Genomic DNA, 25,360 nt, shown 5'->3' with positions numbered 1-25,360 from the left:
GCCTTTCAGTGAAATTCGAGTGCTGGGAACACGCTTACCTATGCCAAAATGGATATGTGTCAGAATCTCTGAACAGTGAAGGCGAGCATTCTTAAGTGGTGTGCAAAACACTGCTCTGAGGGTTACATGTGCAGTAGAGTGCACCATCTACCTTTATGCAGGCTAGAGACAGTGTTTTAAACATGCCGTAATGGCAAACAGAATATACTGTTACATAAAAGTAGGGAAACAGGAGGGGTACTTACATGATCATGCCTTATTCAATATTTTCCTCCACACGACCAACACTAATTTATTGAAGCACTTAGCCTAAAACAGCACCATCAATCAGCTGATCACAGAAGAGCAGCACTCAAGCTCCCAGTCCCATAAACCCCAGCCTCCTGATGGGGGAGGTAAGGCGATAGTGTCAACACGTGGGGATCACCTCAGGTGGTACCCGTGCAAATGTCCTGGATAGTAACACCATGCACCACGTTGACCTGCCCTGCACACCACCCAGGAGAGGGGAACCTACTGACAAATAGGCGAGGGAGATTGCATCCTGCAGCCATTGACTGATTGTGGGCAGAGCTGCCTTCTTATCCGGGGAGGGAACCCAAAGGTGACAAACAGGTTTGAGGAGGAACGAAAGACCCTGCTCCATTCCAGATACACCAATACAGCCCTCCTGACATCCAAGGAAGCCGAGTTTTCCACGGGAAGCATGATTTCTTGACAGACGTGAAACTTGGACACCACCTTAGGGAGGATGGCGGGATGACACTTGAGGAACAGAGCATCAGGAGAGACCACAAGGTAAGGGGCCTCACAGAAAACAGAACCAATCTCACCCAGCCGCCAGGCGGAGGTGATGGCAACCAAGAAGACAATCTTAAGAGTCAAGAACTTGACATGTATTTCACCTCAAATGGGGGGGGGCTGTAGTGTCCGCAGTACCATGGGGAGATCGCAGGGGGGGGCAAACCAGAGGCAGGAACAAGCCTAGCAAAAGAGTTCCCCTTTAGGAGCCACCACACCAGATCAAACAACCTGCGTGCTGCCGCCTCAGGACCCACAAAAGACTGGATAGCAGCCCACTGAGCCCAAAGCATGGAGACGGAGAGCCCCACGTTAAAACCTTCCTGTGAGAAACTGCAGTACTAGGAGAAGGACACCCCTGCACCAGACACAATGGCGTAAAGTTGCTCCAGTGTCCTTCATAAGCCCTCAGGGTGGAAGGAGTCTATCACGCTGAATGGTGGAACCCACCTCCATCAATAGCCCCTCTGACCTCAGGCAAGCCCTTTCAGTTTTCAGGCACCCCAGACTATGTTCTTTGGGCCCACCACCCCCCCGGGCACCGCACCAGGTCCAGGCTATCGGAGAGGGGAAGCATGGGAAAGACAACCAGGTCCAGCAGGAGGGGGAGACAGCCCCTGCTGGCCCAGAGGGGGAACCACCAGAATCACCTCCTATGGAGAATAACAGATTTTGAGCAAGACCCTCTGCATGAGGGGCAAGGGAGGGAATGCATACAGAAGCCCCTTTGGCCAGGGTGTGGATATGGTGTGTACCCCCCCACACCGACCTGGAGAAGAAACGAGGGACCTTCACATTCACAGGAGAAGCAAAGAGGTCTCGAACTGGATACCCCAGCTCCCTACAGATCCTCCGAAAGGCCAACTCCGGCAGCTCCCACATTGCTGATGGGAACACACTGCCGAAATGGTCCACCACAGTGTTGTCCAGACCCCTGATGTGATATGCAGACAAGGCCAAGGGGTGTGTCTCTGCCCAGGCACACAACTGCAGCACCAAGGGTCAAAGAGACCGGGAGAGAGAGCTCCTCTGCCTGTTCACACAGTTGGCCGACTGCCGTAGGACCGACTTCTCCCGGAGCACCGGGGCAAAGGCATGAAGGGCCCAGAATGCTGCCGACTGTTCCCTCCAGTTGAAAGACCTGGCTGCTTCTCGGTTAGACCACAACTCCTGGTGGGTCTGACCCAAGACCACAGCCCACACACAATCAGGCTGGTATCTGTTGTAACAATGATTGGAGAAGGCTGCCAGAGGGGGGGACCCCTTCAGGAGGTTGGGCAGGGGAAGCCACCACTGAAGCTGCTCCCAAAGGGACAGACCCACCAGGATCAGGACCTCGAAATCCAAGGAAGCCTCCCTCCAGAACCAGAAACTGTGCAGTAGCAGGGGCCGCAGATGAAGCTTGGCCCAGGGGACAAGGAAAACGCAGGATGTCATGAACCCCTGTACCTGTAAGAAGTCCCAGGTCGGAGCCACTCCTTTGGGACAGCAGAAGCTCTGAATTGTCCCATACCTGGTGGTCTCTGATGAGCGGGATCAAGACTCGACCCCTCACTGTCCAGATTCATGATCCGATAAATTGCAGGTTCTGGGAAGGCTGCAGATGAGGGCACTTGTGGATTCCATTTGCTGAATCAGTACGTCCTCCGACAGGGCCTTGAGGAGCTAGTTGTCCGAATATGGGAATACCTGTATCCCCTGTAGGTGAAGAGCTGCCACAATCGGCCCCATCACCTTGATGACACACTGAACCATAGTAATGTTAGTTTGACCAGTCTTACTTCAAACGCCATGTTTGAGGTATTTGAAACACTACTAACATCGATAGTAGATTGATGTATAAGAATGGAAAACAAGCTTGACATACAATCTATACTGCTCCATAAAGACACAAAATACTGACCTCGGTCCGAAGGACAGGGCTCAGAACTGGAAGTGATCCTTGGCCTGCCCAAACCGCAGAGTGCTTTAATAGAGTGCTGTTGCAGCAGGAGCTGCGTGAGCTGCGTTCCTGTCAATTGGACTTTTGGACTTGGAGTTTAAACCTACAAGGTGACAGCCCTTTTGGACAATATTATTGTACTTGCAGACCTGTAACTCCATAGAAGCCCCTTAGTAGGCCTTAGTATACCCTCTAAAACCTGTTCTTTTGTTAAACTATAGTGACGATGAGAAGCTCCTCCCCTTCTAACCAGGAAAACTGTATTTATTCATTGGCCGCGCACATCTGTGCGCACGCATCGAGCAGAGTGCTTCGATTGAGTGCTGTTTGTGGGTTGAGAGAAATAAGATCTGAGAGCGATAAATTGCCTACTGCATTCACTTTGATGGAGGCCAGCATTGCTGAGGGAAATACCCACTGACTGCAACATTCTGGTGTTTACTCAAGTTTGAATGCTGGTGCAGGAAATGGCCTAACAGAAGAGATAGGCAGCTGCCCCTTCCCTTTAAGACATCGAAAACTTGTACCCCTAAGGTGATATCGACTACTGCGCCACGTGCCATGAAACACCAGTCTAAGGTGACCAAATACTACCCAAAAGAAATGGACACAAATGTACACATAGAACAAGTCTCAAAGGAGATTATGCAAGGCTTGAATCAGTCCTTACAATGTGTTGGCTCTAAATTAATTGAAAGAGTAATGAGCCCCACTGTCTCCTGTGACTATACTGACCTCCCCTGGACCCAGAAGTCTCAGGAGACATGTGACATACCGTCTGTTGGAATGAACGATAAGGATGGTATAGTCGTAGAGAACATGGTGAGTTAGAAAGCGCTTGGCGGCGATCTGCAAACCAACAGTGTCAATGTGATAAAAGATACAGCTACAACTGATCCTAATGCCACTTTGCCACTTGTATCCTTGTATCCAATATATGCCCTTCGGTGGCGGACCAACCTGTAACCTGGTTCCCTATAACGCCACTATGCCCATCTTCACGGACCACTTTGTAGCCCGGTCCCTCACACCATCTATTGTACTGTATCATCCTCTGCTGTATTCTGTTTGTGCAACCTTCTGTAACCATTGCTTTTTCCTAATGATAAAGCACCCAGTTACCCTAGGGTTCGGCCATGCCATACAAATAACTAAACTAAACTAAACTACGGAAGGTATTGAAGTAAATGAAATTTGAATGTGTGATTGAATATGTACCTGAGAACGCAATAAGGTGTGAGAGTGAGGCAGAAAATATGTTCAATCTCCCCCTAAATACCAACACAAGCACAAGACAGCTTTTGATGCAGTCCCAATCTATCCTGGTTAGAGATACTGTTGCCAAACCTGTCACAGAACCTAGTTCCGGCCATGTTACACCTTTAGCTGCAGATACCCAACTGGATAATAACTCTATATCGACACATACGCCTAGCTACCTAAACCCTGTACCACATCGTACATGCAGTGCAAATCAATCAGGCACCTTGTTTGACTGTGAACAAACACTGAACCATAGTAATGTTAGTTTGACCAGTCTTACTTCAAACGCCATGTTCGAGGTATTTGAAACACTACTAACATCGATAGTAGATTGATGTATAAGAATGGAAAACAAGCTTGACATACAATCTATACTGCTTCATAAGAGCATAAATCGTAAAAGGAAAACCTTAAAAGTACAAAGTACAAACACGCCCATTATTAAATGTAATACATGCCTTCCCCAGAAACTACCTGATGGAGATGTCAGTCGCCCAAATAGTAGTAATATACCTGGAGGTAACATAAACCCAATAGATCCGACTGAAAAAACATCCCTGTCTTTGATTCCTCCATCAGATACGTTAAACACAATTATTGCAAACATTGGAAAGGCACCAAAGAAAAAGGTGAAGCATATAAAAAAGCGCCAGAAATACTCGCAGGCTGTCATGTATGGGCGACCAACTAAAAGACACATTAAGAACCCTTGTGTAATAGATGATGACTCTAGTGCTAATAACGTATCAAAATCGTCCACCTAAACACGACCTTAAAAGCAGATGCCCCAAAGACAGTTAGTACACGACAACCGTGGCTATATGGTTGATGACTCTCAAAATACTAATACAGTACAAGTACAAGGCAGGGTACGACGTCCTTTCATCGTCTGATGTTTTTTCGTGTGTTTTTTTACCTCAAATGTTTTCACGAAAAAACCCATCAAAGTTTTTAGGGGGGTGGTTATAAAATGTATATATATGGGGTGTGGGTGTTTGGGAATACAAGAAAAATTAAAGGGAATGGAGGGCTTGGGGCACCCCCCCAAAAATAATTATAAACAAATTCGTTTCAGAAATCGCAGTAAAAAACCCAGCGAAAAAACATCTTGCGATGAAATGACATGGAACCCAAGGCAGTATACCTGGCAATGCTAACCTGCATAGAACAAGAAAACAAATGAAACGAGTAGCAAGTGGAGTGGAAGATTGTGTATTTAACGATGTCCAATGCTTATTTTTGGGAGCTACTGGCAAGCAAACAAGAAAAACAGCAAATGGGAAGACAACTTGTGAAACCATTGCCACAAAACATGTGATCCCTGCTTAGCTATAGAACAAATAAAAGTGATACCTTTTCATAGTAATCAGAGTGAGTTACTGAATGACAAACACACAGACTATGTACCCCATAATCAAGCGTTACGTTTGTAATACATATTCACAGATGTCCTTCATCCATCTCTGAACCGTGCATCTGTCTTACAAGTATTTCATAGTATAGTCCCATTATGGAGCATAAGAACTGAAGACATAAAAATTGTGGACCAGGAAAAATATACCATCAAAGTATCCTCTGACATATAGTTCTCACATGACAGCACTCTTGAATATATTACAAAATATGAAAGTGATCTTTACAAAATTGGTTATAGTAGTACGATTGTCTCCATTGAACCGACAAAAAGTAGGCCTATTGTACAATACCTGAAAATATCCCAAGAAAACCACAGTAGAAGCAGTACAAATGTAAGCACTGATATTCGAAATTCGATTGCAATGACTAGCGATCCAAAAATGTAAGCAAGGCGAGTAATCGTGTGACGCCAGAAACAGGGAATATGGATATTGGCAATGGTTACCGAATGCCTTTAAACCACATTTTGCAACCCTATCCCGTTGACGACACATGTTAATGTCATGGAACACTAGGGGCTTTAACCACCTGACCTCAGACAATGGGCTCCTAATGTATACAGATCTTTACGATGTGGTCATCCTGCAAGAAAGATGGATGATAGAGAAATGTGAATGTGACAGCAGAAGTAATGCTCAAGTAATGGCTGTAAAAGGTCCAATTAGACGCCCTAAGGGCAGACTCCGAATATCGACTAGGCATCCGTGGCGTATCATTGAAACACTGACTGCGGCTCCAGCGGTCCTAGCAGTTACAATTAGACATGATATCTTAGGTGGTAAAGACATTGTTGTCATAAACATCCACAATCCTCCCACTCCTGATTTGTATAAGCAAAATATCATTATAGTAAAGCACACTATTAAAGCCCTTGCTTGCAATACACCGATCTGGATAGCTGGTGATTTCAATGCTAAAATTGGTTCCCATATGTTGGATTCTGCTGACCCTCAAGGATCCGCTCCAGTGACTCCATCACAACACAATAAGCAGGTTAAAGCTTGGGGGGGAATTTTGTATCGCCATCATTTTAGGATGCTGAATGAAAATTGTGCCGAAGATGCTAATAGAGCATATATGCGAATATGTGGGCAAAGTGCGTCAACTATTGACTTTGTGTTTGTAAATTGTGCTGCCTGCAGTCTTTCTACAGTGGTTGTGGACAAAACCTTCAGTACTCACGCGGAGCGGCACGTGGAGTTGGCTCGCTGAGGTGCGAGCAGTCAACTGCAGTCCCTCCCTGCTTTCCTGCCTGCCTGCAGTCTTTCTACAGTGGTTGTGGACAAAAACTTCAGTACTCACACGGAGCAGCACGCAAAGTTGGCTCGCTGAGGTGCGAGCAGTCAACTGCAGTCCCTCCCTGCTTTCCTGCCTGCCTGCAGTCTTTCTACAGTGGTTGTGGACAAAACCTTCATTACTCACGTGGAGCGGCATGCAGAGTTGGCTTGCTGAGGTGCGAGCAGTCAACTGCAGTCTTTCCCTGCTTTCCTGCCTGCCTGCAGTCTTTCTACAGTGGTTGTGGACAAAACCTTCAGTACTCACGCGGAGCGGCACGTGGAGTTGGCTTGCTGAGGTGCGAGTAGTCAACTGTAGCCCCTCCCTGCTTTCCTGCCTGGCTGCAGTCTTTCTACAGTGGTTGTGGACAAAAACTTCAGTACTCACGCGGAGCAGCATGCAAAGTTGGCTCGCTGAGGTGCGAGCAGTCAACTGCAGTCCCTCCCTGCTTTCCTGCCTGCCTGCAGTCTTTCTACAGTGGTTGTGGACAAAACCTTCATTACTCACGTGGAGCGGCATGCAGAGTTGGCTCGCTGAGGTGCGAGCAGTCAACTGCAGTCCCTCCCTGCTTTCCTGCCTGCCTGCAGTCTTTCTACAGTGGTTGTGGGCAAAACCTTCAGTACTCACGCGGAGCGGCACGGGGAGTTGGCTCGCTGAGGTGCGAGCAGTCAACTGCAGTCTTTCCCTGCTTTCCTGCCTGCCTGCAGTCTTTCTACAGTGGTTGTGGACAAAACCTTCAGTACTCACGCAGAGCGGCACGTGGAGTTGGCTCGCTGAGGTGCGAGCAGTCAACTGCAGTCCCTCCCTGCTTTCCTGCCAGCCTGCAGTCTTTCTACAGTGGTTGTGGACAAAACCTTCAGTACTCACGCGGAGCTGCACGCGGATTTGGCTCGCTGAGGTGCGAGCAGTCAACTGCAGTCTACTGAGGCTAGGAGGTAAGGAGGTATGGACTTACAAACGGACCCCTTGCTCCCCAGACCTGAAGTCTGTAATATGGAAAATTCAGAATTTCCTGCTCCCCACCCTCAAGTGAAAAGTCCATCTGGTAGGATACTAAGGAGCAAATATCTCTGCTTAGATAAGCAGAAAGACACTCGCAAAGTTTGCACGGCAAGAAAAAACCGTGGAAATAACGCCAGTCCCGGTACTATTCCACAGAAAAAAGTAATAACTTCGCCCTCCTTGGCGTCCCCTACCCAAACGGCTACTTGTCTCCTCGAGGGAGCGAGCACGAAGTTCGAGAGTGCCCCAAACGCATTGAGCGGCACCTCCTCCGGTGCTCTGGAAGGCGATTTGGGTAAAAACACAGAGGAAGATTCAACGAACATTTCTTCTTCGTTTCCCCACTTTGAGCCCTCCCCCCTCATTCGCACAGGTTCCCCCCCCTTGCTATCTCTGAACCTACCTGGGGGAGGACCTGCCCTGGACTCACGGGTGGAGGGTCATCGTCCTGCAATGAATTCGTCGCCGGAGGTGTGGAGCCCGCTTCCTCCTTCGACCTCCCTGCTGTCGGCGGCACGCGCCCCACAGGCCACCGCTGCGGCGAGTGAGGTTGAATCTAGCGGAGTCGAAGGACCCCGCAAGGCCGATCTCAGCTTTCGGGACGCCGCGCTGACAGCTGGAATCATCCGTGGCTCCTCTTCTCTCCGCTCTCCATCGAAGGGTGCCGGAGACGGATCCCCACCGGCAGGAGTGGTGGGGTCTGACGGGCCCCTAGCCCCCATCATAGAGGCCCCAAACCAGCAGAGCGTCCAAGTTTCCACACAAGTGGAAATTCACAACTCTCACTCGCTGCCAGTGTCAACGACCCACGGTGAGGATGCAGATCTCCTCTCTGCCGCCACCTCGTGGCCAAGTCAAGCAGTGAGAAAATTAGCTGACTCTACTGCTGTTGTCGCAAGTCCTGGTGAAAATGAGTCTATGGATGTAGCCCAGGACTGAGCGACTGCAGCAAATCCATCAAATGTCTTGGCCAGTGATTTCATTGCCCAGAAGAGAGACATAGCAATGGCCCTATTGAAAAAAATAGCACTAACAAGGAAGATCGTAAAGGAGCAGGGGAAGCCTTTGGATCATGGTATTCAACAACATAAAAGGGCAGCCTACCAGAAACTAAAAAAAGGTGACTCAGTAAAATCAACCTTTCAGAATCTCCCAACATCACATACTTTTAAAGAGTTTTTTCAAGCAATCAAAGAGGATACCAGAAACGGATACAGAACTCTCGGATGCAGAAATGTTTAATGTAGCGTTGGAAGTTCCCTTAGATCCAACACAAAAGAGAACAACAGCGGACTGTGGCCATAGTGTGGCAGAGTCCCCTGGCTGTCAGGAAAACGTTCCACGTTCTAGCAGCCGGGGAGACATGGGTACTCAATGTAACGTGGCCAATTCTTACCGAAATGAAGCACGTACATCTGCAATAAATCTGCTTGACGAAGATGTACCAGCGCATCGTTCCGAGAAAGGCGTATTGGGGAACAATTTATTAATGCCATCAACTACTACTCCCCCAACTGTCGGAATGGACCAAAGAAGGACATCTTCGCCTATACTGGTCCATTTGGACCAAAGGAACAAGTCCCTCCTCAAAGTGGCTCAACCGGTGCTGGCATCATTTTCTGACTTTCCATCTGGGAGACCGTCATCATATAACGATCCCCCAAAAGACACCTCAACATCGGTGAGAAATAGAAGGCCAAGCGACATGATTGGAAATTTACCTAAAGATACGCCATCAAAAAAACGGACCTGGTAACAATTATGTCTGCCATAACGGTGGGTCTCGCACCATTTGTAAAATTGTATGAGTCAATTAACGACTCAATGAAAGATTCATTAACGCTTGTATCGGTATTAAATACCAAAGTAACCTTCTTGGAAGGTTTCATCACTGCTCTAAATCAACAAAACGCTCAGAAAGAAAGACAATGGGAATCAAAAATTACCCAGCTTGAAACTTTAATTAGCACAATAAGCAACGCAAGTAGCTCTGGAGAAACCAAATTAAATCTTCAGTCAGAACGTCTCCCTTTGTCGAATGTAAAGGCCTCTCAAACTAAAGGAGAAAACGCAAACCAAACTTCGAAAAATCAGCGATCAAATTGCACACCACGAAATGAGAAAAAAAAGCAAAGAACCTTTAAAAGTGCCAACAATTTTCAACATTCCCAAATCAACCGTTTCAACCCAAGAAAAAGCCACAACTACTTGTGTGGCGCCGCAAGCTCTAGCATGCCACAGTCCAGTAATCGAACAAACAATAATCGAACTTGACAATTCTCGGCCTAATGAGGAAGGGTCCCTGGGAAATTCGACACTTTTAGATCTTACTGTTCATCCGAACGAAGAGGAAACTAACATCCCCTGTGGCCACAACAAGCAAAACCTAGAGTCTAATTCAAACGATGCAGATAAACCTTTGATTCTGAATACAACCAAGATCTCAGAAACAAACAGAACAAAAGACAACACCTGTGATGGTGTGAAAAAAGCCGCAGCTGATCCACCTTCAAAAGAACAAAACTCTTCATCGGAACAACATGAAAATGTCCCCCAAACGACAAAAAGCGAGAATCGTGGCACCAGGGACTGTATGGGAAGAACGCCACGATTGGACTCTAAGGCAACTTCAAATCGAGTCTATAAGATGCACCAACTCGAGGCCGGGAAAAACTTCCTAGTCTTGAACAGAAAGACGGTTTTGAAAATCCTGACCAAAATACCAGCATTGAAATCCTTAAACACGGTGGACTTTACATTGGTTGAACCATATCATAGAGATGGGAAGGCTAAAACCTATCTTCATGTTAAAAACGCCGTGGGTTTAGACTTCAAAGAAGAAGTGACTGTGGCCCTGAACCAAATGGGTTTCTCGCTAGCAGAAATTCCCGTCTCTGAACTAGCCGCAAAGATCATTCCTCCCCCAAATAGCTCTGTGGAACAGCATTCGGAACATCAGCCTAAAACTACAGATCATTTCATAGGGAGAAGGAGAGAGGCCTACAGGGAGGATGTTGAACGCAGGCGTGAGAGATTTAGATCGAAACTCCACTCGTCTAATACTAACACAAACTACCGTAAAGTTCAATACGAAGACAAGTGGAGACCAAATCCCAGATGGGAAAAAAAAAATCGCAGACGTCCGGATCCAACTGACGAAAGTGCTGAGTGGGCTCATAATAAAAAACGAGAACCATCGGGGCCTTGCAGGTGGCTGAAAAAGGTGTTAAATCCAAACCCTCAAAATTAACAATGAAAAGATTCTGCGACGCCTACTGCAGCTTCACAACTTAAATGTCTTCCAAAAGAAAGGAGTACCATGTGTTCTTGGAATACGAGGGGACATGAACATTTGACAGAGCCAGATGCTTTCGACTTGAGTCATTTTGATATTATCTGTCTCCAGGAGACCTGGCTAATGGAAAAACCAGTGCTTGATGGATACGAAACGTACATCTCTCCAGCGGTGAAAGGCTTTTTCGGAAGACCATCTTCAGGCCTTTTAACCGCTATTAAAATTGGATCGGGGATTTCCATTAAAAAGAAAGTGGCTGAAACATACGGTATGCTAGCTCTCCTAGCTGAGTGGCTCCATACAGAAAATTCTTCGAGGGGCAAAGTGAAATCTAACCTCGCTATTATTAATGTTTATTGGAATCCGCAGAGAACAAGCAACTTGGAATTTTGCGATAACATTGCGGAAACCATAGACGAATTTTCTACTGAATTGGCAACAGATCACATCATAATTTGTGGCGACTTGAATGCTAGAGTCGATCAATCTTCCGCTACCTCCTATCTCTGCCCCTCAGCTGTGAGAGGCGTGCTGTGGTCCGATTTTATGGACATTAGAAATTTCCACAATGTGGCATCAGCTCTAGGCCAACTCCCACGGATTCCAAATTGGGAACGAGCAGAAACATCAGCAACGCTGGACCACATTTTCACTTCATACTCCCTTCTTCCTTTTGTTGACTTCTTCGAGGTCTACAGAACTAAATCTAGTGACCACAGTCTTTTGATAATGACTCTTGAGACAGAAAGCACTCCCAAGCAAGTCTACACATTCGAGGTGGAGGTTGCACGGAAGTTGTCGCGAATTCAACTCACAGTGACCAATATCAAGGAAATTAATAAGAAATTCGATGAAGTCAGCAAAAGTACTATGAACTTAACAAATAGGCCAAACTACATTCCCTTTTTTCTGCCACACAGGAAAGAAAAAGGAAACCGCACCCGATCTAAAGGAAAAGGTGTACATGAGTATGACATCGAACTGGTTACGAAACAAAGATAAATGCGCAAACTGAATCGCTTAGCCAGAGTCTCCAATAACAACGAGCAAAAAGATATCGCCAAAGCGGCAACTAGATCATATAGATCATGGCTGAGACATCATAAAGCAACAATGTATCAAAATGACGCGGAGCAAATGCTGAAGATCTTAACGTCAAAAAATCCCAGAGAATTCTGGGCTCTGATCAAAGATAAAAACTGCGAGACAAATAACCAACTGTCTAACGTTGTATCAGAACAGACCTGGATAACCTTTTTCTCATCTCAATTTGCTCCTTTACCGCAAACTTCAAGAAATTACATATGTGGTACAGCATCATTGTGGGTAGATCTGGCTGATCGAGATGAGATCCTGGCGACAATTCTGAAACTAAAAACGTCTAGGGCCTCGGGACCAGATGGCTTAACCAACGTAGACTTAACATCCTGAGGAATGGGCCGCCCTAATAACAAAAATCTTCAAACAATGTAAGATCACTAAGCAAATTCCTAAAACATGGACAGATGCGGTAATAGTACCAATCTTCAAAAAGGGTAATAGAGAAAACCCGGCAAACTACCGCCCAATCGCCCTTCTTGACATCATGGGCAAGATCTTTGCTACCCTTCTGCTAACCAGATTTCATAAATGGGCGAGATCTGCGCCTTGCTTGGACCAATTTCAAACGAGCTTTGCTAAGAACGCAAGCACCAGCATCAACATCTTGATTCTGAACATTATAAAAGAAAACGTAAACAATGGTGCACCAAACGTTTACATAGCGTTCATAGACTTGACACAAGCTTTCGATAAGATCAGCAGCCAAATGCTGTGGGCGAAATTAACCAACTGGAACTGCCCTGCGGAAATTTTAGGCCCTGTGATCGCATTACATACGGACACCAAACTTAGAGTTCGTCTAAACCAGCAAGGGGTATTATCGGATCAATTTCCATCAGAGCGCGGTGTTAAGCAGGGATGCCCGCTTGCTCCGGCCTTGTTCATTGTCTTTATAGGAGATTTCCAGTATACAACAACCAGCGGTTAGAGCCTTTCCGCCCAAAGGGGGAAATACTGCAATATCTAGATTACTATACGCGGACGACTTGATCCTCATGGATCAAACTCAAATCGGCCTCCAGCGCCAACTAACCAACTTGGCAAAGTACATCAATGAAAACGATCTGGAGATAAACATCGCTAAATCAAAAATTTTGACGATGGGGAAAAATCGACCAACAACCACAAATCAAGGCCACTGGTATGTGAACAACATAAAAGTAGAAACCGTTTCTACTATGAAATATTTGGGAATTATGATAGACTCAAAAAGATCGGAAAGCGCGACTCATTTAGCTTTGTGGACAAAAATCAAAATCTTGACAACCCAAACTAAACTAGTAGACCGGAAATATGGAAAATTCTCCCTCCTCCCGGCTATCCAATTTTACAAACAAAAGGTAGTGCCATCGATAATCTATTGCATGGACGATGCCCTGAATATTGATACCACCATATGGGTAAAGCTGGAAGGTTACCTGTGGAAAGCCGTATTAGGTCTGCCTAAATCTTCATCTATATCAGCTGTCAGGCGGGAATTGTGTTTACTATCACTGAAAGCATCAGTCGACCAAAGTCAGATGAGACTTTTTCAGAAAATTATCCTTCCAGATACTCTGCCGATTTATAAGCTGGTCCAGATAGAACTTAATCAAGGCCGCTGCAAGGCTTTAAACAACTGGGAACAAAAACTCACAAAAAAGTTATCAGTTTTGGCCTGCTCACCAGAGGACCTCATCCTGAATCCCAACAGAATTAAGACAAAAATAGCACAAGAAGATTGGATTCAAACCGGCGAGAAAGCGATAGGAAATAAGCTACTCGCTCATTTACCAGCAACAACTAACAAACTTAATCAACCTATGAATTATTGCATAAAATTTCCCAATAAAAAAATGCAGAAAACTTTTATCAAAATAAGATTTAATCAATTGCCAACGCAGGAGATTTTAGCCATACACATGAAAACTGAAGCACGATCTTGTAGATTCTGTTCGGACTTAGAAACAGTGGAAACTTTAAGACATTTACTTTTGAGTTGCTCCAGAACCGCGTCTTTGCGGGAGGCCTACCTGCTTCCCCTGGTGTATGATGTATCCCTCCGAGAGGAAGACACATGGTGGTGCCGTCTGATTGCAGGGGACAGAACCAAATGGTCAACTGCGGCAGTAAAGATCTTAGAAGCGGCATTGAGTTTAAACCAAAATCCGCAAATTAACCGAGTGTGACTAAAACAAATTTTGATGTATCTGTTAATCCGGACATTACATGTTCTTCAAGTATTATGCTTTCTGGTTTTTCTCCATGTCTTCTTTAGCATCTTTTTCTCATCTTTTTCGACCCTCCTTTTATATTGTGTTTTCTATGTGGAACAACGTCTTGTAAAAATCAAATTGTTCTTTGATTACAAACAAGTAAATAAAAATAAAAAAAATAAAAATTGTGCTGCTTTTGCATTAGCAGATGACATGTCCATTCTAACTTGAGAGGAAAGTGATCATCTACCGCTATGTATGTTGCTGAAATCCAACCTAAAGAACTGTGATGTGGATATGAATGGTAATGTTTATGTGAATTCTGGAGCAAATTGTGTCCAGTGGAATCCTACCAACCTAGCCAAAGCGGAAAAAAAATTGCAGAACGTGTAGCAAGTTCATACAGCACACGTTATCAGAATGGTACTATAAGGGACGTCATTTGACCAAAATGCTTAGGGTAGCAGAAGTGACATCACACGACCCTTGACCTCTGATGACATAACAGGAAGTGATGTCATTTAAGCCCACACCGAAGTGACATTACGGGAAGTGATGGAACATGACCTTTCACCCCTCGACAAAACAGGAATGGCATCACATACCATTGTTTCTAAGTGCACTACGAAAAATATGGTTATGATATCACTGTAAAGTGATATACATTTCATACAAGAATGGATCACCATATGTATCATTAATATCAGTGAGTATAGACCCATATTACCAAATCACTGTGAATGCAAGCAGGCGTCCAAGGCCAAGTGATAATGATGTGTTATTATATAGCACTTACCCTTAAGCGCTTCATATAGAACAAATATACATACAATATCACCCAACCTGTGTTGGTACTCATTTATCAACCTCAGCAGGATGAAAGGCTGAGTTGACCTTGTTGGGAGTCGAACTTGCAACCTGCAGATCACACACACATTGCAGCAGCCAGCGCTCAACCCACTAAGCTATCTTACCGACTATAGCTATCAGAAAGCCAGCCACTCCAGAAACAAAGAAACACATGCTGCTTGCCACAGCCCACGAGCCTCTATTTAAAAAATAAAAAAAATATATTTGTTTTAGAGGTAGCAAGGGAGACCTCAGGGGTAGCAAAGGAGACCTCAGGGGTCGCAGTGGCTACCCCTGTCGACCCCTAATTGACGTCCATGGGTACTTTGAGCAATGATCTCTCATGCATAGATGATTTCTCAGTGCTTACTCATAGCATTAAAGAAACAATCCATCAGAAACAGGTCTGCAAAAGTGCATCTGAGCACTGGAATTTAGCATCAAAAACCTGCAACCAAAATGATCACATAATACAGATAGAAAAAAGAAGCCTTTGAAAGAAAATCTCTGATGTATTATCAAACAATAGTGGTAGTCAAAGTGATATAGTAATCACTAAGCAGATAAAATAGTTGAAAATAGCCTATCGCCAATGGCTACGAAACCACCATTGACGAGAAAATGAGCGCTGGCAACAAATTGCATCTTATGCTAGATCAGGCAATAATATTGGTATCCGGAGGGAAGTTGCGAGTGAGAGGACAAAATACCTACCCTTGATCAATGTACATACAGAAACATGGTGCAACCACATTGCAAATACATTGGGGGCCGAACTACCTGCCGATCCAGAGGAAAATATAGCGTTGAGTAAATGGCTATGTAAAGCTTCAGTCAGTGACCTAGTGAAGATTATTGAGCGTTTAAACATCTCCAGGGCAGCTGGTCCTGATGGGACATGCAATGCACTAATTAAGTCCTCCCCTGAGATTTGGGCAACTGCGCTGCATATCCTGTTTGTAAATATGGTAAACTATCAGCAACCTGGACGGTGAGTAATATACTACCAGTTTATAAAAAGGGATGTTAAAAAGATCCTTGCAATTATCGCATGTTATCCATGCTTGACATCCCGGCTAAAATATTTGCAAGAGTACTGCTGGATGAATTAAAGGTGTGGATCACGATTAACAACCTTTTACCATCAAATCAAACCGGCTTTAGGAAAAAATCTTCCACTGTACATAACATCTTGACACTGGTCACAGCAGTGGAATATGCATATGCGGAGGCGCAATCTACCTGTCTATGCCGCATTTATAGATTTTAGTGCGGCTTTCGACACTGTAATGCGGAACCGTCTATGGAAAAAATTGACAGATTGGAATATCCCAGCATAATGCTGTTGTACCAGAACACTAGCGTTAGAATGCGTCAGGAGGGTCATGGTAGTCTGTCTGATGCATTCTGCACTCAAAAGGGTGTCAGGCAGGGGTGTATATTGGCTGCCACACTATTTAACTTGTACCTGGCTGGTTTAAGTCTTGCACTAGGTATTCCTGTAGCGTGCCTTGTAAAGATTGGAGCATTAATGGTGGGATGGTTAGGCTGCGCTGATGATCTTATTATTAGATCACAATCAGCAAGGATTACAGTGTATGCTTGATGCTCTTTGGAAATTATGCGACCAAGAATGGGTTACGAATAAACATCATTAAAACAAAAGTAATAGTATTTAGTAAAATTAAGCAGGCTCATCCTAAGTACACCTGGAAGATCTGGAACCTATCGAAATAGTGAGTTGTTATAAATATTTAGGTGTGCTCATAGATAATAAACTCACTTGGAAACCCCACAGTGAGGCAAACATGCTCAATTGCATGAGAAATGCGTATGCTATAAGTGCATTTATTGGCAGACAAGGTGGTTGGTCTATCCATACAATACTGATGCTATATACCTCCAAAATCATCCCCTGCATGCTCTATGGAGTAGAAGCATGGGGTGAGAAGTACCTATTGCGGTTAGGTAAACAAGAAGCAAAGATTTTAAGGTTACTATTTAGAATGCCACGTAACCTATCAATAGAATAACTATGTTTAGCGTTTGAGCATAAAAGTATATTTGTTAACTATACCTGTAGAATGGCTATGTGCTATGCTAAATTAGGTAGCCTTAATAATGGCACAATTATAGTTGACGTTTTTAAGGCATTTTTGCAATTAGACAACCATGAACAGTTTGGAACTTTAAGTAGATTAAAAGCAAGACATATGTATTGGGAATCTGGCTTTGTACAACCTGAAAAAGGAGACTGGCTATTGGCTTCAAAGAAAATGGCTAAGGTACAGATTAACTGTTTATAGTTGTGAAACAGATATGATACAGTTAGCTGCTAATGCTAACAGTGGTATTTTTGTCCAATATTGGTTAGACCATAAACAGAAACCAAATTATAGTAGCATATCCAAACAGCGATATAGTTTGCTGATATTTGCTGTTAAAATGTAATGTTACTAACTTACTTGAGATACGCGGTCCCAAAATTGGTTTAAGTAGAGAGAAACTAATGTGTCGTCTATGTGGCTGTCTGGAAATTGAGTCGATAAAACACATTCTGTGAAAGCATACATGAAATAAGGAAAAACTACTGTAAATCCATTGATAACACGATGAACTGTGACAAAATGGAAAGTAAATGGGACATGTTGATGGAGGGAAAAAACATAAATTTAAGGTTTTATATGGTCAAATTGTATATTCAATGTGTAGATATTTTAGATGATTTGACATATAGCCAGTTTTAACCTAAGAATGAATTTTATATGAACTGACATTTGATTGTTTAATGAATGACCGATTGTGAACCATTGAATGTTTGACATGATTTTATAGTCTTAGTATATGTCATGTCTGTATGTGTAACAAGTCTGGGTGGAGAGCACAGGGTAGAGGCTATCTCTCACGCTATGCACGTAGATTAGGGGAGATTCCGGAGGCAATGTTAGCATATAACAGAAAAATGGTACATACCAAGCTGTTAGTTGAAACAGGTATTCACAGGAACGGCAGGAGCAGAAGCAGGCTGTAAACAAAGACAGAGAAAAAGCAAAGACAATGAAGTACACTGGGCAACACGGATTGATCAGAAATAAGGGTGTACTGGAACATGATAAGGGGTCTACAGGGATTAATGAAAGCCCTTGGGATAGGCACCAGCAGATTACTCTTAACAACAGTCATACAGTAGTGTCAAGAGTTAGGTGTGCCGAGGAAACTGTTGTACTCAGTGCAAGGGTAAAACTGAAGACCATATACTGATGCAGGTACGACTTCAACAGACTAGGCAAAGGTAACAGAAGTCTTTCCCTTATCTGATCTGAACGGAGACCAACCCAGGGTCACACTGTAAAACGGATTCAAGAGGAGGCACCACAGTGGGCCAAGATGTAATAAAAGGTTTATAGTGATAATTTCGAAAACAATAATGTCGAAAGTCATTATTTCGAGAAAAAAAATGTGGAAAAAAAAAAGTCTAATTTATTTTTCAATTCGTTTTTTTTCGAAATGGGGGATTCCCCCCAGCCACCCTTTTTTAATTTTTTTTTTGGTTTTACCCATTTTTTTTACTCCCAGACCCCAAAATAAATATATAATTAAAAAAACGGAATTCGACATTTTTTTTTTTCGACATTATTTTTTCGAGATTATGACTGACCACCGTAATAAAAGTTGAAAGCAGCGTTGAAAGAAATAACCAGTTACAGGACAGGATAGGATACAGACACTAGAACAAAGGACTGAAGTCAAGAAATATTGTTGGCGAGGAACAAACAGGAAAACTTCAACAGACTGAGTTTGAACAAGGAAGAGAGAAAAGCAAGACAGAAAGATATCAGAAGCTAGAACAGGCAGGTTGCGAGGCAAGGAGCCCAGAGGAACAGGGAAGAAGGCAGGGGAGTGTGGCAGGACTGCCAGGCGGGAAGCCCAGAGGAGCAGGGCGGAAGGCAACTGAGTGAGGCAGTGACGCCAAGCAGGGAGCCCAGGGGAGCAGGGCAGAAGGCTTTGGAGTTCGGCAGAGACTTCAGGTGGGAGCCCAGAGGAGCAGGGCTGAAGGCAGCAGCAGACTGGAGAGGGAACTGCAAGCATCAGCAGCAACAGGATACAAAGACCAAAAGAGGATTTCCAGGAAAGGTCAAAAACTGGTAACAGGAGCACAAGAACAAACTTCCATTCAACTGCTTCTGTTCAAAGTGAGCTTATAAAGACCCTCCCAGCCAGTAGGCCAGCAGGGTGGAGCTGATTGCAGACTCTGGCAGCTGTGTTCAATTAAGCCCAGCCCTTCAGTAGCCTGCTGCAGTGGTTTCTAACTAAGGGCTCTCCAGCTCTCTGCAGCCTAGCCTGTAGAAGCTTGGAACAGGTGAAAGCAATAAGGTCCTCTGCATCTCTTAGTAGCTTGCTGCAAACAAAATGTATTTAGTATGCCTCCTCCAGCCCTCTGCCTTTTGGACAGCATACATGTCCCAGAATGTATCTGCTGGTTTAACCCAAAACCCGGAATGGAACATGATATTAGATTGGTCCAAAACTGCAGCAATAAAACAAGTAAATAAATGCAGAGGCAGTATGCAGGTTTTAACTTTGCAGGTGAGTCTCTGAATGTGTGCATGTAGCGGTGCTGGGTGGCAGATGAGTAGGATAGTGACAGTATATATAAAGCCTGTAAGGCTATAAGTATATTACAATAAAAATGGAAAATGAAAATATGCATCCTGTAGGTCTAGGGAAGCCAGGAAATGTAATTCTGGCACCAGTGGAATGTTTCGCTGGAGACATTCCATCTTTATTTATTTTATTTCTATATTGAGCATTTCTTAGGCACCTATATAACCAATGGTGTTTCCGGGTGCCACAAGGCAAAAAACGGGGAGGGGACAGTGGAGTAATAAACAATAGTAAAAACAGTAAGTAACCAAACAATAAAGGTCCTACTGGGCCTTGTGGCACTCAGACAAGCAAGTGCAGGGGAGAGGGAAGGGAGGGTGGGGGTGGGGGTAGGAAAAAGGTAGGGCAAATGCTAGAGTAGGCCCAGGAGGGGAAGTGCCAAGGGGTGCCTTGGGGGGACCACTGGCTAAGTGCAGGGGTGGAGGTGTCCCAAGAGAGTGCACCTCTGTCCGTGAGGGGTAAAGAGGGTAGTGCTGAGGATTCTGGTGTCAACTGGGTAGAGGGCCTGGTAACCTGTGAGACTCGTGAGGTCCAGGCTGTCAATCTCAGCGGCAGTGGGGTGATTAGCAGGGGAGGGAAATAGGGAAGGAGGTAGAGAAAAGAAGAGTTTTGAGCAGTTCCCGGAACTTAAGGAGGTCCAGCTCAAGTCTTGAAGTGCTGAGTCAGAATATTGAGGTTCAGGGCCTTCAAGTCTACGATGAGCCAGTATGTCCCCGACTGCTTGGATACCAAGAACACAATGGAGTAGACCCCCGGTCCCTGCTCCTCCAATGGGACCCTTAGAATGACCCTGTTGGTTTGCAGATCCCAGAGACGCAGCTGCATTGCCCGCCTCACGGAGGAGCACCTGGGAAGGGGGGTGTCCGGACCGTGCCTGAAGGATGTGCAAGGGACACAAAATCTATCTTCTAGCCCCAATGTACCAGGCGGTTAGCCCAGGCAGCTCCATGAAAGGTGGGTCCACCTGGTCCAAAAATGTTTCAGGTGACCCCCAACAGGTCTGGCATCAGGACTTCTGTTGCCTGGGCGGCGACGACTGCCTGGGCACCACTTCCGCCCATTCACAGGCCCTGAGTACTGAACGCAGGGGCTGCCGAGCCAGGACCGAGGTCCTCTGTTTTTTTTGTTGGTTCTTACATTCACCCAGGCGCGATTGCCCCGGGATGTAGCATCCAAACAGGAAATACAGCCCAGACTGGGTGGACCCCCTCAACCGCTGTCCTGCAATAAGGTCCCTGGGCCCAAAGCCCTGCGTGGATGTGAATAGCTTGGGCCCCATGGGCTCTGCTTGATGAGGGGGGAGCAGAAAACACTTTCCATGGGATTCCCCGCCAGAGGCAGGAACAGAAAAAAACTGTTGCGGCCAAGGGCGGCGGGCTGTTATGCCTGGGCAGAAAGGCAGGGCCAAAGAAGTATGATCCATCACGTGACCTAGGACGCAGATAAAACGCCGAGGCTGCCGCCCGAGCGGTGTGTGCTGCTTTTGTGAATGAACTTGCTTCGTTTACCCTGAAGGACGTTGCCTTTTAAACCGGCACTGCGAGCTGCTTCTGTGCTCTTGCCGGCATCTCTGCGCTTCCTGGAGGAGGCGGGGCCACATTTGCCACGTGATCCATCACGTGACCTAGGACGCAGATAAAACGCTGAGGCTGCCGCCCGAGCGGTGTGTGCTGCTTTTGTGAATGAACTTGCTTCGTTTACCCTGAAGGACTTTGCCTTTTAAACCGGCACTGCGAGATGCTTCTGTGCTCTTGCTGGCATCTCTGCGCTTCCTGGAGGAGGCGGGGCCACATTTGCCACGTGATTCATCACGTGACCTAGGACGCAGATAAAACGCAGAGGCTGCCGCCCGAGCGGTGTGTGCTGCTTTTGTGAATGAACTTGCTTCGTTTACCCTGAAGGACTTTGCCTTTTAAACCGGCACTGCAAGCTGCTTCTGTGCTCTTGCCGGCATCTCTGCGCTTCCTGGAGGAGGCGGGGCCACATTTGCCACGTGATCCATCACGTGACCTAGGACGCAGATAAAACGCTGAGGCTACCACCCTTGCGGCGTTAAGCCAGTCGGGGTAAAGGGCGCTGACTGTTGTGCTGCTGTTTGGCGCTGTAAGAGTCTGAGGCGTCCTGGGCTATCATCTGCTTCACTATAGCACAGTCCCTCTCGGCATCTTGCTCAGGCCGCGTAAATTATGCATGTCACTACAAAAGTGAAAGCAAACATTACGGCTGTGAAAAGACGGGCTCAACGGAAGCTGGGTAATGACACTTTAAGCCCGGGCATGGAATCCTCTTCGCCGACAGCTGAGTCCCCCACACCGGTCGCTTCAAGACCTGGATCTGTGTCACCGTCGGCACCAGTGTTTCCCTGTCAGTCGATTGGACTGCGGACTGCAGAGAGCAGACACCAAGTAAGTGTTTTCATCCCCAACACCCCTAATGTGCCTACTGAGGTTAATCCTCTCCATGCATCACATATTTTGTTCACAATGGGGGAATTAACTCCATGTGACGAAACACTAACTATGAACTCCAAAAGTAGCAGTGTCGACTCTAACATCTTGTCTGATCAATTGTTTGTCCAATTGTTGCAACACAAACCTCGCTGTGAAACGAGTGTTATCGCGGTTCCGACCAATGAAACGCATATACCCAACTGAAAACAACTTGATGCGGACAACGGCCCAAGCTCCTGCACTGTGTGAGCAATGCCCTTGGTAACACTGGACAATGTGGAATTTGTAGAACCCGTGGAGGGTGTGGATTTTTTGACAAATTGCGACGACACTGACACCGGACTCTTGGCCACTATTCCACACCAACACATTCATTACACGGGGGAACGTAATGGCCCAAGCACTAGGTCCCCGCGACCTAGATTTTACAGTGCATATGAAAAACTGATGTTGTCGCCCTTCAATTCCTGTGAACTGACTCATGATAACGTTGACGATGATAATGTATTCATGATACCTCACGCGGGCACAAACTCAGGCTGTGACCCAACTAAAGATGTGCTTATTAATCACTCATTACTTACTACATCCCTTACTACATCCCTTAGGAGTGAGTTTAAGAGCATTGAATCCAAAGAAGATGGAAATCGTAGAAACTCCTTGGATGTCGTTAATAAATTAATAATCGATCTCACTAGGATGAATAAAGACAGATCCCACAAACTAACGTCAAGTGAAAGGTCTAACAGGTCTGAGGTCTCTGCTAAGCTCCCTGTAACTCAGAGTCCAACTCTGAGTTCATCGGCTTTAGTGAAAGACAATAAATTGCAGACGCCTCATGCAAACGGCCTATCCAAAAGAAAAAGAGCTGACTCAAGCATTGCACCCTATCTACAATGCTCACAAACAATAAAACCCAAAATAGGTGCTGTTCCATTTGAAAGTTTGCAAAATTACCCACTAAACGAGCAACTCCTGGGTGAGGAAAGGCTAACTGCCAATCACGAGCAAGCTGTCTCCTCATCTGACTCATCATCCTCTGACTCCTCTATAATGGAGCGTCCGTTCCCGAAAATCAGACGTCTTCCATTAAATAGAAAGCGTCGAGCACGAGTGGAAGCGGACGAAGCTGCTAACGTGGAACAAGATCTCCCAATGAGAGACCTTCAAGCCATTATAATATTGTCAATGACTCTAACAACTGCTCCGTTTCTCAAAATGTATGAACATCTTAATGACAACATAAAAGAACTTGTAACTTCAGTATCGACCGATGAACACTAAGCTTTTGACCATCGAAAACACAACCAATGCACATAAAGACTCTCTGGTCCGAATGCAAAAAAAGACTGAGCTGGCTATGGCATCATCAATGGAGATCGCCAAAAATGCAAACTTGGACAAGAAACTCCTAGCCGAAGTGGCGAAACAAGCACTGAATTTATTCCAACAAAAGTCTGAAACACTTTATGAATGGGAAAATAAGCGTGAAAGACACGTCGAGGAAAATATATGTACTGACGCGACTCCTAATTGCAATCTTAGAGGCCATTCCCCCATTATAACTGTTTTGCCCGTGGCGAATGAAGCTGTAACTAAACTATTTCCCACAACAGACCTAAAACTTGAGAGTCCAACTTCAAACACTACTCGAGGGAACGAGGTCAGAACGGATCCAACAGCCTCAACTCTAGAGGGAGTCACCCCGTCACACGAGTTTCCTCACCCTTGCTATTCCTGAAGGTGAAGTAAGTGCTCTAAAGATGGCTGGAGCTCTTTCATTGGCCCGAAAAGAAAAGGCGAAAGTCATGCTATTCCACGACATTCTTTTGGCGAGTCAATCTCCAAGTAATTTGGCCCTTCTAGACCCTCAAACAGCGTCCTCCTCTGACCTGCTTCCTCAGCCTTCCCTGGTTGGCAAGGACTCTGCATCGACAAACAAAGATACCGACGCCAATTCCCCTGATCTTTTTGACATATTTAAAACTTCTAAGAACATCACTAAAACCAGCGGGACTTCAAAAAACCCCAGAGACACTTGTGCAAAAAAAATCAAAAAATCAACGCCTGAAGAAAACAAAGCGTGGAAACGACTCACGGAAATTCTTAAGAAACATCAAAACTGTTAACGTCACAGTTAACAGCACACTCATGAAAGAGACACGGGGAGTACTCAAAGTCCCTACTAACAAAGCTGCAATTGTGCTTGACCAAGTTGTTGAGCCGACAAATGATTCTTGTAATATCTCTGAGGAGCTAATGAACATGTCAACCTACAACGACAATGACGGGATGGAGCCGTGTCAGACTGAGGGAATCAAAGAAGTGGCCGGCACATCTAACAACGACCAAATGATTGACAACGCTGACAGAGCGTTGACCGCTTCCCAAATGCCACAACTGCCTGCACTACCACAATCAGAGGCTAAAACACAGAAGGAAATCAGAGAAGTGGCCAGCCCATCTAATAACGACCAAACGACTGACAACGCTGACAGAGCATTGAACGGCTCCCGAATGCCACAACTGTCTGCCCTACCACAATTAGAGGCCAAAGCATCTCCTGTGCCTGCTCTGCCCTGTAGAGCGAAGGCGTACGGCACAACATTGCCCCCACAACACAGTAAAGAAGTAAGACGGTGTGAAGTGATTCAGCAAATCACAACATCGCAGGATCTCCTTGACAAATCTGAGTCCATGTTTAAGTCTCGACGAAAAACGTCGTAAGATAGTAGCAAAAACGAACAAAATGGATGGTAATTTGAGAGCAATTGAATCTCAAACAACTTTCAACAGCTGTTGTAAGTCGGAGTCAATATGGTCTAATACATCCCACAACCAAAAAGACCAAAAAAAGGCTTGCACACTTGATATACAACCAGAGTCGAGCATCGATCCTACAACTGAACTGAGACGAACTGGGAGAAACAGCTCTAAAAATACTCCTCCAATCCCAAAAGACCCAAAGAAGCGAGGCAACACACTGAACACACCATTGGCTCATCAAATACTTCTGGAACGCATAGAGTCCTCGGACGATTTTATCTTAAATCGCCACAACGTATTGGAGTTGTGTCATCTTGTTCCGAGCCTCAGAGCTATTGAA

The sequence above is a fragment of the Ambystoma mexicanum genome, chromosome 4q, assembly GCF_040938575.1.
Source record: "Ambystoma mexicanum isolate Mex_15411 chromosome 4q, UKY_AmexF1_1, whole genome shotgun sequence".
In the NCBI taxonomy this organism is placed as follows: domain Eukaryota; kingdom Metazoa; phylum Chordata; class Amphibia; order Caudata; family Ambystomatidae; genus Ambystoma; species Ambystoma mexicanum.
The sequence above is the reverse complement of the archived record's forward strand: the minus strand, read 5'-3'. Positions refer to the sequence as shown.